The sequence below is a fragment of the Myotis nattereri genome (genome assembly GCF_964212035.1).
Source record: "Myotis nattereri genome assembly, chromosome: 9".
Taxonomy (NCBI): Eukaryota; Metazoa; Chordata; class Mammalia; order Chiroptera; family Vespertilionidae; genus Myotis; species Myotis nattereri.
In genome coordinates this window covers 77,032,438-77,047,237 of record NC_138084.1, presented here as the reverse complement: position 1 = coordinate 77,047,237, position 14,800 = coordinate 77,032,438, and positions in this window count along the sequence as shown.

The window sequence follows — 14,800 nt, the reverse complement described above, 5'->3', positions numbered from 1 at the left end:
GCTGGGCTGGGTGGTTAGGTGGGAGGAGCAGGAGGCCCGTTCTCTTGCTCTACAGGGTGACACGGGGCCCCTAGCTAGGCAGCTCTGCCGACAGAAAGGGGACCTGGAGTCACCACATGTCTGCCCTTTGTCCTCATCTAAATACTCAGATTTAAATAATCAAGATGTAATATACATCTATATTTATACTATGCAGTTTTTTCTGTGCCATATAACTATTTTATATATTTTTATTATACAAAGTCAATATGCATAGTTAAAATGCAATAGCAATACATCCCCACTGTGGGAAAAATGAAGAAAAATGGAAATCATCCATAGGCTTACTGACAGCTCAGAGACAGCCACCATTCAGACTTCAGTGTATATTCTCTGTAATGTCCTTCTAGAATGTGTACACAACGAGTAAGTGTCTGTCCCACGGCAAGTATAGCATGCATGTAAATTTGTGTCCTCCCCCCATTTTTTGCTTAATGTCATTTCACCTGCAGTCACAACACTTTTCCCTGAAATGTGGTTTTCTTGAAAGAAGTGCCTTTCTCTTTTTTGTACGTTAAATAGGCACTTATCTATCCCCCCGATACCCAACTGGGTGCCACCAGCTTGTCTGGGAAAACCATGGCTATAGGTTTATTTGGAGGCGTCCCACTCCCATCTTCCCATGTGAATAGATGTGTAGATGTGGGCTTTTCTTCTCCTTTTTTAAAATTTTTTTACTTATTTATTTTAAAATGTATTTTTTATTGATTTCTGAGAGAGGAAGGGAGAGGGAGAGGGAGATAGAAACATCAATGATGAGAGAGAATCACGCCCCCTACTGGAGATTGAGCCCGAAACCCGGGTATGTGCTCTGACCGGAATCGAACCGTGACCTCCTTGTTCACAGGTCGATGCTCAACCACGGAGCCATGCCAGCCGGGCGGGCTATGTAGACTTTTCTATCTTGACTGTTTTCAAGGTGAGATGCACCTGCATCAAAGTGCAGTCATGCAAGCTCCAACCACAGAACATTTCATCCCTTTCCAGTTGAATGTAAGGGTAGAATGGGCTGAGAACACTGCAAGGAGATAGAATTTTCTGAATTTTAGTTAAGTTAAAAAACTCCCACCTTGATCAGAAGTAAGTCCTCTCTGGTTCTGCCTGGGTCTTCCCTCTTACTCATGTACATGTGAAATCTACATGTTGCATTATACCCTCCATTGATGGGGTCCCTTCCCGGGGCCACGAGCCAGGGGGTGGCCTGGGATGCTCACTCAAGCTCAGGGAACCTGGGCTACCCTTCTTTCGAGCCATGTGCTCTCTCACTGCACAATCTAGAAAAACAAGGAAAATCAGCTCCAAGAATTCCCTTTGGGGGAATGGAGATGGGGAGAAGTGGTAGAAAAGTAGAAAATAGAGGGCCCCAAACTTCTAGAGAATTTAGAGCCATCCCCCCTCCTGTCCCCTGAAAGAATGTGCCCAGACTCCGGGCTTGACCGCAGGACGGGCAGGACAGGAAGACCGGGCTGCCATAGGCCGCCAGGCAGGCTCAAGCCATGCAGCGGATCAGACTCAGAAGGGCTCTGTGGGTTCCCAAATGCAGCCTCGAGCCAACCTTGGAGCCATGAATAAACGCTGGCCTCCTGCTCTCTCACCTCCGTGGCCACTTAGAAATCGGCTGCAAATTTCTAGAAGGTGTTCTCCTCTGGCGGTTTGCATGGTGAAATCTGCATCTAGCACTGTCCCATTCATAGAGGGGGTCCCTTCCTATGGCAGTAACAAACCCACTTGGGGTTTCATTATAGTCGCTTCCTCATTGAAGAACAGGCACTCGACCACTGCCCCCGCCCCCACACACACTAACTGCTCCCCCAAATGCTCCCTGAGCATGTCCATGAGGCACATCCCGATCTCCCTCCAATGTGGCCTGGCCCATTCCTTCCACAGAGCCAGGCCGCGGAGACAGAGAGCAGCGGGAGGCATCTGGCACCGAACTTGTTCTGAAAGGGGCAGTGCTGCAGCAGGAGGGAAAGGGGCAGGGAGAGGTGAAAAGAAACAGAAGGTAAAACTACAGGAAATGGGGGATCTGAAGAGGAGACGGGAGTGAAGTAAAAAATAAAAGGAAGATGAGGAGAGAAGGAAAATTGGTTGGAAAGCGAGGAGGATAAGGAAGACAGAAGTGAAAGAGGCAAGGACAGAGAGAGGAAAATTCTATGAGGAAAGGAAGAGAAGGGAGAGAAGGGAGGAGGAGGCAACAACAGCAGGAGGGTCTGAGCCAGCCGTGGGCAAACTACAGCCCGCGGGCCGGATCCAGCCCGTTTGAAATGAATAAAACTAAAAAAAAAAAAAAGACCGTACCCTTTTATGTAATGATGTTTACTTTGAGTTTATATTAGTTCACACAAACACTCCATCCATGCTTTTGTTCCGGCCCTCCGGTCTAGTTTAAGAATCCATTGTGGCCCTCAAGTCAAAAAGTTTGCCCACCCCTGGTGAGCTGTCAATCCAGGGTGGCCTGAATGTGGCTCACTCCTCCCCACCATGGGAGTCGGGAAGGAGGGCTCCCCACGCTGCAGAGTGGAGTGCCAGCCACGGGCATGTGCTAATCTGGGGGCAGTGCAAAAGCCTGGACACCCTGTCCCCTGGACCAGGCCCTCATTTCTGCACTGAGCTCCCGGCCCCTCTGGGACCACCTGATTGCGTTAGAGAAGGAAGAGGATGTCTTGCACACAGTGTGCGCATTAGAGAATTAGCTTCTTGGGTAACAGGGTTAGAGCGAGCCAGGCAGGCCGTGCGTCACATGGAGCTGTATCGCCTGTGTGCCTCTCGGATGGAGCAGCAATCAAGTTTCCCCTGAAGAAATTTCCTATTAATGGATCTGATGGCACAACGGACAGGGAGAAGTTGGAGTTGTTGCCAGTGGCGGGGTGTAAATTGCCTCCAATGAAACTGTGGAGTCACTTTTGCCCCTTTTAAACAAGAATCAGTTCCAGGCCGTGAGGAACTGCCCCCGGCCGGCGGGGATGGGGAAAGGCAGGGGCAGGGCTAATCTGATTCCTGAGCTCTGGCTGCAGACGGCCGGCTCCTCCCAGGGCGCGGAGGCAGACATGCAGATGGCAGCGATCCAGTGAGCGTAATGAAAAGCTCAAGCCTGCAGGAGCTGCAGGCCTGGGCCTCCCCTGGTGTCCAGCTGCTCCCACACCCTGGAGAGGAGGACTGTACTCACACATGTGCCAAGAGCTTCCCGCCCATCTGCCCACTTCCCATCTCCCAGGTTCACACACAGAGCCCAGAGAGCCTGCACCACATGCCCCTTTCCCACGGGTGGACATGACGGAGCTGAGGCCTCCAGACTCCTCGCTCCAGCCTTTTCCACGGCAGCGGTGCTTCCCATCTTCCGCAGTAAATTTTTACTGGTCTGTAAAACTTTTACCACCAAAGAACCTGACCTTTTAAAACCTATAAACTTCCCCGAACTCTGCAATCCGTAGTAACATCTGGCTGCACTAGGGGCCCACCTGCTAGGGAAGAGCCCGGGGGTGGGGTGGGGGGAGGGTTAAGGTGCATCATCCTGGTGCTAAATGGGAGATGATCTTTATCCTCCCCATCACCTTGGGGAGAGGACTCCATGAAGCCCCACTGGTGGGTCCCAAGGCTCGGCACCTGCTCAGAGTCCCTAAGAGAACCACCCTCCCTGCTCTGGGGATGGCATAGGGCGGACAGACAGGTGCAGCCTTCCCCCACCCAGTTCCGTGGACCTGACACATCTTGGCACAGAGGTTAAAAGGTTTAGGGATTGTCTACCCATGGAGAACCCAGCGGGATGAGAAGATGCTTGATTCAGTTTTCCCAGTTTGCTTGTCAAAGAGACAGCAGTGGCTGTTATAGGGAGAAGAAAGCAGCAGCAGCAATGTCCTTGCTATGCCGTCATGTCCCATAGGATGGGACCGTCCTGGTCCCCGGGATCGCCTGGCTCCGCACCCTCCCCCAACAGCACCTGCCATTTATCGAGCACGAACTACATGCCAGACATGGTGCTAAGCTCTTTATCATATTTAATCTTTATTCCCTATGAAGAACATGCTATTATTCCCATGTTGCATATGAGGACATTGGGGCACAGAGAAGTGAAGCAACCTGTGGAGAATTGCACAGCTAATCTGTGAAGGGTTGGCATTGGGCCTTAGGACCCGGAAGCCGGCTCTTGCCCACCTGGTTACACCGAGTCCCAGAGCATCCTCTTGGCTGAGGCCCAGGCTGATTGGGCTCTGGCTCCAATCCTGGAACGGATGGGGCTTGTTCTTGCCGTGACTGCTCTTGTCGAAAAGGCAGGCCAGTTGCGTGGGCCCCACAGTAGCCTGCTGATTAAAGATATTGCTATTGGAGAGTGTCAGAAGTAAGAATACGCAATGACCCGAGGGGCCGTTCCGTGCAGTGTTTCCCAGGGCAGAGTGGGCTCGGCAGTGCTGCACTCCGGCATCCTGGTCCCCGCGAAGCCGTTTCCACACACGTCAGCTGCGGGGCTTCACGGTGAACCTGGGCTTCCGCGGCCTCCTCGTGGCCGGCAGCGATGCTAGAGTTTGGGGTGTAATGCCATTCTGCGGAGTCTGGGTGCGTGGGGTGCGGCCTCCTCAGAAGGGTTATTTCTTGTCTCCTGTCACCTGGGGAAGAGGCCTTCCGACCAGACAGGATAAGATCAGGAAGGAAGCAGCACAGCGGGGCTCCTCCCTCGGTGCTCACCCCCAGGGTCAAGATGCCTGAGGCCTTGTTTCTGGAAGGTGGGTGCTCTGCTGCCACGTTCCACATGCAGACAGGCGAGGAGAAGGAAGGAAGCGACTCAAGCCAGGAGCTGGGCTAGTCTCTCGGGACCCCAGGAAAGGGTTCCGGACTCTGGGAAGGAGTTGACAGGCCTCGGAGAACTGGGCCGCTGGATCAGTCTACGTCCCCTGTCTTGTTCCACTTTCCAGCCTCCACCCTCCACACGGAGGGGAGACTTTGCTCCTGAGCAGCTCAGTGAGGTGGCGCAGCAATGGTCTGAGAGAGAGAAGCACCCAAGCACGGGGACCCGCCAGCCTGGAGACCTGCGTGGGGACTTGTTTTCATAAGGGAGGTGACAACCCTCCCCTCAAGCCACGAGGGGACCTCCGGCATGAGAAACAGCGGGGCAGGGGTCTGCCCTTCATCCCCCACTTCCCCGCCTCCCACTCGAGTCCTTGCAGGTGCCCACGAAGGGGGACTCCAGCGTGCTGAGTACTGTATGTCTCCTCCTATGAGAGGTCACTTTCCCCCACCCCTTTCCCCAAATCTCTCTCAAAGTCTAGCCTTTTCAACCTTTTTGAGGGTGGAACCCTTTTTTCTGTGCCCCAAACAACAGAGCCAAGTCCAGGGTGGTGTCCTGGGCAGGTCCCTGGCAAGTGCTCCTGGTGTTAACAAGCTGGTCGCAAAGGCCAGGCCTAATGGTGCTGGGGATGAGTCCGTCTGGTTCACCCGAAGCTGGACCCTGGCACAGAAGGTCATTGGGCTTAAATTTCTCTCTCCCTCCAGAGAATGACTGCACTCAGGAAGGAAGGGACCAGAGAGGCCATCTCATTGCGGGCGAGTGGCCATTAGTCCATGTGGCCACCCCAGCGCCGGACCTGGGACAGAAGATAATTGGGCTTAAATTTCTCTCTTACTTCTAATTTCCAGAGAGAAAAGGACTGGAAAGTTCTTTCCATCCATCCCTATCCCGTTGCTTCTGGGAATATTAGCGTCTTAATATGTCGTTATTCGAATTTTCTGAGAAATTTTCAAAGAAAGAAACCTCACAAGTCCCTTTGGGATTTTAAAACAAAGTTTCTTCTAATATCTAACTTTAAGTGCTCTTGGCGAAATTGGAGTCATTTCCCTTTATCCTGTAGAAACGTCTACCATGTCCTGTCCGTCCTCCCCACAGCCTCTGCGAGGGGCCGAGACCGTAGTGGCCGCGCCTGGGCTCCCGGAGAGAAGGACGCCGAGGCGGAGAGCAGTGGCGCTCACTGGCCTTGCACATACATCGCTGAGCGCTTTAAAATGAACTGTCATGCACGTTCTCGCTTCCACTTTGAAACGCTGTGGTAGGTGAAATGATCTCCGTCTTATAGATGAAGAGCCACGACCCTGAAACATTTGGTGACTTTTCCGAGGTCACTCAGCTAATAGGTGACCAAGCCTGGTTTAGCCCTGCACCCAGCAAGGGCAGCCCCTGTGAGATCTGATCCTGTCTTCTCCTTTTCCATAGGAGCAAGAAGTGAGAAAGTGCCATCTCATAGGAGGAGACATACTCGGAGGAAAGAACAAACTTAATGGCCGTTGCCTCTGGGCGTGGGGGTGGGGGTGCCTTTTCACTTCGTTGTGGTTCCTTTGCTGCGCAGAAGCTTTTTAGTTGATGTTGTCCCACTGGTTTGCTTGCTTTTGTTGCCTGTTACCAGAAACCAACTTCAGTGTTCTCACATCTGAGTTGGCCATAACCACCCTTATCCCACAGGTCATGGTGAGGATGAAATGAAGATCTGGGGGATCCATCTACCCAGTTATGCCTTTTGTGGAGGAAAGGGGCCACATGCTAACCTGACCAGCTCAGGGGAGGCCTGCATGCTGGTCTTGCAAACTCAGAGACCTAAAGTAACCACAGAGGATGGTGTGAAATTAAACTTTAACTAAAAGCAGTTATGGTAGGTTGTTATGTTGTAGGTTGGTATCTTCTCTGACAAGGTCAACCATTACCTTAACTGAGCCTATTGCCTTTTGCATCTATGATAACATACCCTGGAAACTATGGGTAACTTGTAACTTCCCCTTTTCTGGACCCCTTGGGGCACAACCTGGGCTCCAGGACAGAGACCACAAATTCCTTCATTGTTATGTTAATTGTTCCTGCACCCACCTAAGTATGTGTCTATTATTTTACTTTTTATCCAATCCCAGAGGTTTCTCTGCTTTGCTTTCTCGCGCCTCTCTAGTTTATCAACATGGATTTCATGTAACTCACCTACATCCCTTCCTTTGACTGCAATGTATAAATACAGATGTAACCAGCCAATCTCCGGAGCATTATCTCAATTCGTTGAGGTTCTGCTTCCCAGCATATGTCGACAGTTTGGCTCAAATAAACTAACAAAAATTCTTTACAGGTTTGAATGTTTTTATGTTAACACTTTAAATTTTGTACCGTGTAAATCCATTACCTACACAAAAAGTTAAGTCAGTTTTTAAAAATAAGCAATGGGAAGAATGGAGTACAAGCCAATGCTAGTCCTGGTTCCGTCGAAAACTCTCTGTGTGGCCTTGGGTAAACCAGTGAGACTGTCTAGGCCTCGGTTTCATCACCTGTAAAATGGGAATAAGCAATAATGGCCCTGCCGGCTAAATTCACCTGCCTACCAAATCCATAGGACTTTAAAAAAAATGTTGACAGTATTCCAGATGTCCCTCATTCTCCCTCTTTTTGTAGGATTGGTTTTTGAGAATAATATAGTTCAGCAAGGACTAATCTGGTACGAGAAAGGCAATATCAGTATCACTGGGTTCGATTTATGTGTTCCTGCTCCCAGATATTCTAATACCTGCTCCCTCTTCCCCATAATACAGACAATTATAAAAAACACAATTTATGGTGTTATGGGGGGGAAAGACTTTTTTGAGTCAGACTTGACTTGAACTCAAATCTCAGTTGCTCCTTACTAGTTATATGGTCCTGGTCCAGATGCTTAAAGCAGCCTTGGCCGGGTGGTTCAGTTGGTTGGAGCATCTTCCCATACCTTAAAGGTCTTGGGTTCAATTTCTGTGTGTGCAGATTGGTGTTTCACTCTCACATTGTTTCTCTCTCTCTCTCTCTCTCTCTCTCTCTCTCTCTCTCTCTCTCCCTCTCTCTCTCTCTCTTCAACAACAACAAAAAAAGATGCTTAAAGTAACTAACTTCAGTGTTCTCATGTCTAAGGTGGGTCTAACCACACTTACCCACAGATCATGGTGAGGATGAAATGCAATGATGGATGTAAAGCATGTAGCAGGGCACCCAGGACATAGTACATACTTTAAAGCTGCTAGTCTCCTCCCCTTTACAAATAGAAGGGGTCAATAGGATTAATAAATGAGTGAGGCAGTGGGTTGTGAACACTCTCAGACAGTCAGACACAGCAATAAAACCTGAAGGGGTTGTTCCACAGCAGCCTGGCCCAGTGGCCCAAACGCGGAGCCTGGAAAGAGGGGAGGGGAGAACTGAAAGTGAAGAGCTTATCTGTGACCCCAGTGACTGTCACCTTTCTCAAAGGTCACCTTCTCAGACCAACATTCCTAAATCACACCCCCAGCACTCCCTGTATTCCTCCATAGCAATGTCACCATCTAACATACTATATATTTTGTGTATTGTCTGTTTCTCCCCAGGAGAATGTAAGCTCCACCAAGGCAGGGATTATTTCCCCCCTCAGCTTAATTGAGGTATAACTGACAAATAAAATTATGTATATTAAACTGTACAAAGTGATGATTTGATATACAGATACATTGTGACATGGTTACCACAATCGCATGAATTAACATATCTGTCACCTCACATAGTTATCTTTTGTGCGTGAGAGAAGGAATGCTTAAGATCTATTCTCTTAGCAAACTTCAGGTATACAACACAGTACTATTATTTTTTAAATATATTTTTATTGATTTCAGAGAGGAAGGGAGAGGGAGAGAGATAGAAACATCCATGATAAGAGAGAATCATGGATCGGCTGCCTCCTGCACACCACCTACTGGGGATTGAGCCAGCAACCTGGGCATGTGCCCTGACAGGGAATCGAACCTGTGACCTCCTGGTTCATAGATCAATGCTCAACCACTGAGTCACACCAGCCGGGCCAACACAGTATTATTAACCATAATCACCGTGTGTGCATTGAATCCCCAGAATTTACTCATAATTGAAAATGTGTGCCGTTTGACCAACATTGTCCCATTTCCTCCAGCTTCTGACAAGCACCATTTAGTCTTCTCTCTGCCTCTCTGAGTTTCACTTTAAAAAAGAAATTTCCACATATAAGTCACATCATATAGTATTTGTCTTTCTCTGACTTGCTTCACTTAGCATCATGTTGCAAATGTCAGGATTTCCCCTTTTGTATGGCTGAATAATAAATATTCCTATTATACCTATGTCTCTAGATAGAGATACTTCATGTTTTCTTTATCCATTCATCCATGGGCAGGCTCTTCTCTTGTGTCCATCTATATCTTGGCTACTGTGAAGAATGCTGCAATAAGCATGGGAGTGCAGATATCTCTCTGAGATCCCGAGTTTGTTTCCTTTGGAGATGTGCCCATAGTTTGGATTGCTGGGTCATAAGGTAGTTCCATTTTTAACTTTCTGGGGACCCTCCATACTATTTTCCATAATAGCTCTACCAATTTATGTTTACAATTTACAAGAGTGTGCAAGGCTTCTCTTTTCTCCATGTTCTCGCCACGATGTATTTCTTCTCTTATTTATAACAGTGTGAGATGACAGCTCATTGCGGTTTAGGCTTGCACTTCTCTGATGGTTAGTGATGTTGGCATGTTTTCACTTACCTGCTGGCCATTTGCATATCTTCTTTAGGGAAAATATCTATTCAGGTCCTTTGCCCATTTTTAAGTCAGATTATTAAGTTAAGCTGCTGAATTGTATGTGCTCATTATATGTTTTATATATGAACCCCTTATCAGACAGATGGCTTGCAAATATTTTCTCCCATTTCATACTTTGACTTTTCACTTTGTTGATGGCTCCTTTGCCGCGCAGAACTTTTTAGTTTGATGGTGTCCCACTTGTTTATTTTTGCCTTTGGTGTCATATCCAAAAGATGATGGCTAAGATCAATGTCAAGGAGCTTTTTTTCCTGTGTTCTCCTAGGGGTTTTCTGGTTTCAGGTCTTACATTTAAGCCCCTAATCCATTCTGAGTTAATTTTTGTGAACGGTGCAAGACAGGGCCCAGTTTCATTCTTCTGCTGCATGTGGATATCCAGTTTCCCCGACGCCATCTATTGGATCTGTTTTGTCAGTTGTTGACTTCCCAGAACCGAGAAGCGTATCTGTCACAGAGGTGCTCAGTGAATGCTGTTGGGCGAATGAATGAGTGGCACTAGTATAGGGGCACCGGTATTTAGTGAAATCCACATGTGCTGGTTCCTCGGGACCTGGGAACTGAGGTGGGAGCGGGGTCCTTGGCTGCCTCCCCTGGTTCCGGGGATGTACTCTGCAGACTGTCCTTGTCCCATGGCTGCCATGACTCGGGTCTGAGGTTGGGCACTGGCAGACCTGTGCAGTAATGCTTTCCTTGGAATGGGGAACATTTGGATCCCCTGAGCTGCCATTACCCAGAGAGAGCAGATACTCTAGGGCACAGAAGCTGTAGTCTTGTGTGAGCAGAGAGATGGGACAACATGGACAGCACAGGCATGAGAGAAATCCCAGCCCCACTCCTGACACCGGGCAGACAGTAAGCCCTCACGGGAAGGACTCAGCTAAGAAGCAGAGGAGAGGCAGGACTGACCAAGGGAGTCACATGGCCCTCCTGCTTTCAGGGGCCACTGTGTCACTCACCTCAGCAAGGCCCTCAACACATCTCACCTTGAACCTGCTGAGCCGTGTGCCTGGGACCTCTCAAGGGTGCTTGACGGAGTCTCAACTTGTAAGTGAGAAAGTGAACCTCGGGGAGGATCAGTGACATCAGCAAGGTCACGCAATTCCTAACCCCAGAACTAGTGCCCAGTTCACAGAATTTTCCAGAGTCCCATACTGAAGTGTTTAGACATAACCTACTCTCGTATCAATATCATCTAGAGTTAGAGATATCAAAGAAAACCCCCTCAGTCCTTAAAACCATCTAGTCCAGCCTCCATCCAACACCCAAATCTCTTTCACGTCCCCAGAAAATTACCTTTCCGGCTTTGCTTGCAGACCTGTAAGGACGAGGGGATCTCCCGTGACAGCCCGTTTTATTTTTGCAGATATTTGTCTTATTTTGTTTCCCAGAGGGGTTTCCTTAAAACTTCTACCCATTCAGTGCTGCCCTTTGGGTGTATTCAGAAGAAGTCCCATTCCTTGTTGATGAGAAGTCCTTCCACCATCATGCCTTCTTGTCCATAGGCGACGCCCCTCAGTTCTTGCAGCAGAGAATTGGAGCAGGAGGGGCCCTGGGCAGGGAGGGCACACGCTGCGCACGAGGCTGCTGTGCCGCTTGCCTGGGACGGCATGGGTGGTTGGTGGAGTTGGGTGAATGAACGGATGAGGGACGTGAATGGATGGTACAATTTATAAGTGAGGAAAGTGAACCTCCGGGGGAATCAGTGACATCAGCAAGGTCACGCAATTCCTAACCACAGAACTGGCGCCCCGTTCAGACAATTTCCAGAGTCCCAAACCAGAGAGTTCAGAGACCTGGAGCTGCTTTATCTTCTCTTTTCCTTTTGGGTTTGGCCTGGTTGGCTCCACAGAGGCCCTCCTAGCCCATCAGCCTTCTTCCTGTGCCTAACAACCCAGGCATCTTCTGCTTTATAGCCTTCGCTCTAGCTCTTCCCTCTGCCTGGAGCTCCCTGCCCCCACCCATGGCCACTTAGCTAATTCCCCCTCACCTCCTTCGAATCTTTGCAGAAATCTCACCTGCACAATGAGGGCTACCCTGACTACTCATTAATCCCCTCACTTGTCCTGGCCCTACCCCTCTTAACCTGCCCTATTTTCTTTATTTTTTCCCTTGGCCCCATCATTTCATGCCATGCCACATGACTGACTTACATTGATTCTTTATTCTCTTCCTCCACCAATAGAATGTTAGCTCCATGAGGGCAGGGAGCTTTGGGGGCTTTGTCTGCTGTAGGTACTTGTATCCCAAATACCTGTCACAGAGACTGATACCTAATAGGGGCTCAATCAACATTTGTTGAATGAATGTCTTACTCAGAGAACTCAGCAGGGCCCCAGTTCTGAATCACCTCCTACAGGACACAGTTGTGTGAACAGACATTTGTTAATAGATAGAGGGATGGGTTACATGACATGTCTTTGCTGCTCGGTAGCACTGTGGCCTAGTAAGAGGGAGGCAGAAGGACATTTGATGGCAGAGAGGAGAAGGCCATGTGCTGACAGAGGCAGAGACTGGAATGGTGAGCCTTGTAGGTACAGGAGGGGCCACAAGCCAAGGAATGTGAGTGACCACTAGACGCTGAAAGGGCTGGAAAATGAATTCTCCCTTCAGGGGGAACCAGTCCTGCCAACGTCTTGACTTTCATCCAATGAAACTGATTTTGGGCTTCTGACCTCCAGAGCTGTAAGAGAATACTATATTGTATGGTTTTAAAGCACTAAGTTTGTGGTAATTTGTTACAGCAGCCACGGGAAACTAGTAACGCCATTCCTTGGGCACAAGCTCAGGTCTGTTTTCTCACATCATACAAAACCTCAGAAACCAAGGCTGGGGCAGGAGGACCCTGCAACCCCCCGAGTGATTTCACCCTGAGAGCTTCCTCCTCCGGAGTGTGTTCCGAGCTGAGCCACCCACTTCCATCTCCTCTGGAGCCTTCCCAACACTGTAACTAGGCCCTGAAGGGCCTTGCTGGCCTGGAGTAGCTTCCCCGAGAGGACCCTCTGGCTTCCTGCTTCCCGGTATTTGATTAGCCCTAAATGAAGAGGCCCCCAGAACTGTACAGCGCTTTGCCCATTTGCTGACACATCACATTTGCACATTTGCTGTTGCCTCTGATTGCCATCCTGGAAACTCCTTCCCCTCGGGCTCCCCTGGAGGTGATTTCAGGAGCCCAGAGAGCAGCAGCACTTTGCAGAGCATGTTCTCTCATTTCATGGGAACCTTCCGAATTCTGCAGCTCCATCTGTCATCACCAAGCTGAGTGCTTCTCTTTAGCCTGGGCTGGGAGCAGATGGGGTCCCCGGGATTCTGATCCAGGACCCTCGAGGGCACTGGGGTGGGGCATCTTTCCAGCAGGACAAACCTCAAACTGTATCGGGAAGCAGAAGACCCCAGGTCTCCTCAGGCTCGGCAGCCGAGAGTAATAATTCCTTACCTTTGCGGCTCCCACCTCCACGGGAGCTCATTTAACTGCCACAGCTCCTGGGACAGAGGCACTTGTTATTATCATCACCTCTCTAAACACTAGAGGTACTGGATGCATCTGGGTACTAACAAAGCCACTAGATATTACGTCAGATAACCCTGAGTTCAAATTCCACTCTTTCGCTTTCTCATTGTGTGATGTTAGGCAAGTTACTTAACCTCTCTGGGCCTTGGTTTCTGTATCTACACGTTTACCCTACCACAGGCTACATCGGACACAATATTGGAAGTCCCCATGCGATGCGTGACACACAGGAAGTGCCCACAGGCGTGGCTTCAGTAATCAGCATCATTACCATCGTCTTATCGTCATCCTGGGCTTACTGCTGTCCCTTCTCGGCCTCCTCTACAAAAGGAGCCATTTGAACGAGCTGGTCTAGTTCCCCTCCAACTTCGAGTTACCACCTCAGTCACACATGTGCACACACATGCCCACCCTGCTGCCCCAAGAGGCCAGGAGACCCCAGGCTGCCGAGCCACAGTGGCAAGCCCGGGCTCTGCCCAGGTACCCCAGCGGCATGTCCAGGTGTCAGGAGAGTGTCCTAGTAGCTGAAAGGCAAGAGGGGGCGCTGAGTGGCGGAAGGATGGGCAGGCTGTAGGGAGACCTGGGGGCCTGCACTGCAGCCCAGAGCCATCTCCTCCTGCAGTCCGGGAAGCAGCGCCCATAAAACCTAATGGGCGCTTGAAAGCTCACCAGCAGGGCCAGGTCTGAGATGGAGAGAGCTTTCATCCCTCCCGGGGCCTGGGGCTGAGACAAGGTGGCGGGGAGAGCAGGCCACTGGGCAGCCTTGGGGACCCGATGAGGAGACAGGATGCCGGCTTCACTGAGTGGCTCTGGGTAACAGCTGATGGCAGCAGCCGGCCGTGTCACCTGGAGCTCTTTCCCTCCCCACACCCACACCAATGCTGTGATGTGAGACGGCAGCAAGGCGCCTCCCCTATTGCAGCTTGCTGGCCTCGGATCAGGAAACCGGGGCACATGTTCCTTCATCTAAACCCCCCTGTGCCCATTCTCTGGGCCAGGCTGGTACTGGTGCCATAGTTACAGGAAGGATGACAGTCTCAGGCCTGCCTCCGCCCCCTGTTCTCCGTGTGAGCTCGGGGGAGAGGAGCGGGTTTGGCTGAACTAAGGGCTACATCTGCACATCACACAAGGAGAGGGGTTCCCACGGAGGTCCCTGGAGACACAGGCCATGACGCAGCAGGCTGGATGGCTCAGGGTTTGCCCCCGCAGTGAGTGGGTGCTGAGGGAAAAGGGGGTACCTGACTGTGGTGCTGGCAGCTTGGTTCTCCAGAAAAGAGGGTGCTGTCAGGGGAGGGGGCAGGGGAAGGGCCTTCCTTTCTCTTCACTCCCTCTCTCTTCGGATGGCACACACAGAGCCAGCTCCACCACCTGCCCACAGCCCGTAATTAAGCTGCCTGGCTGCACCAGTGCTTGAATGTTCTGACTGTGGAGAGCACAGTGATTGGCAAGTGCCTGGTGGGCCCAGCTGTCCTGGTAGCAGAGGCAGGAGCATAACTAAAGAACTCCCCCCAACTTCCATGAAGTCTTAAGTTTTATCTTAACTCTAATTTTTTGCTTCTTCATCAAACTATATCAGTATTTGTTTTTATAGGGAAGTAAGTAATCTGTACTAATAAAAGGGTAATGTGCTAATTAGACCAGACATCTTCCAGACGTCCTTCCGGACAAAGCCAT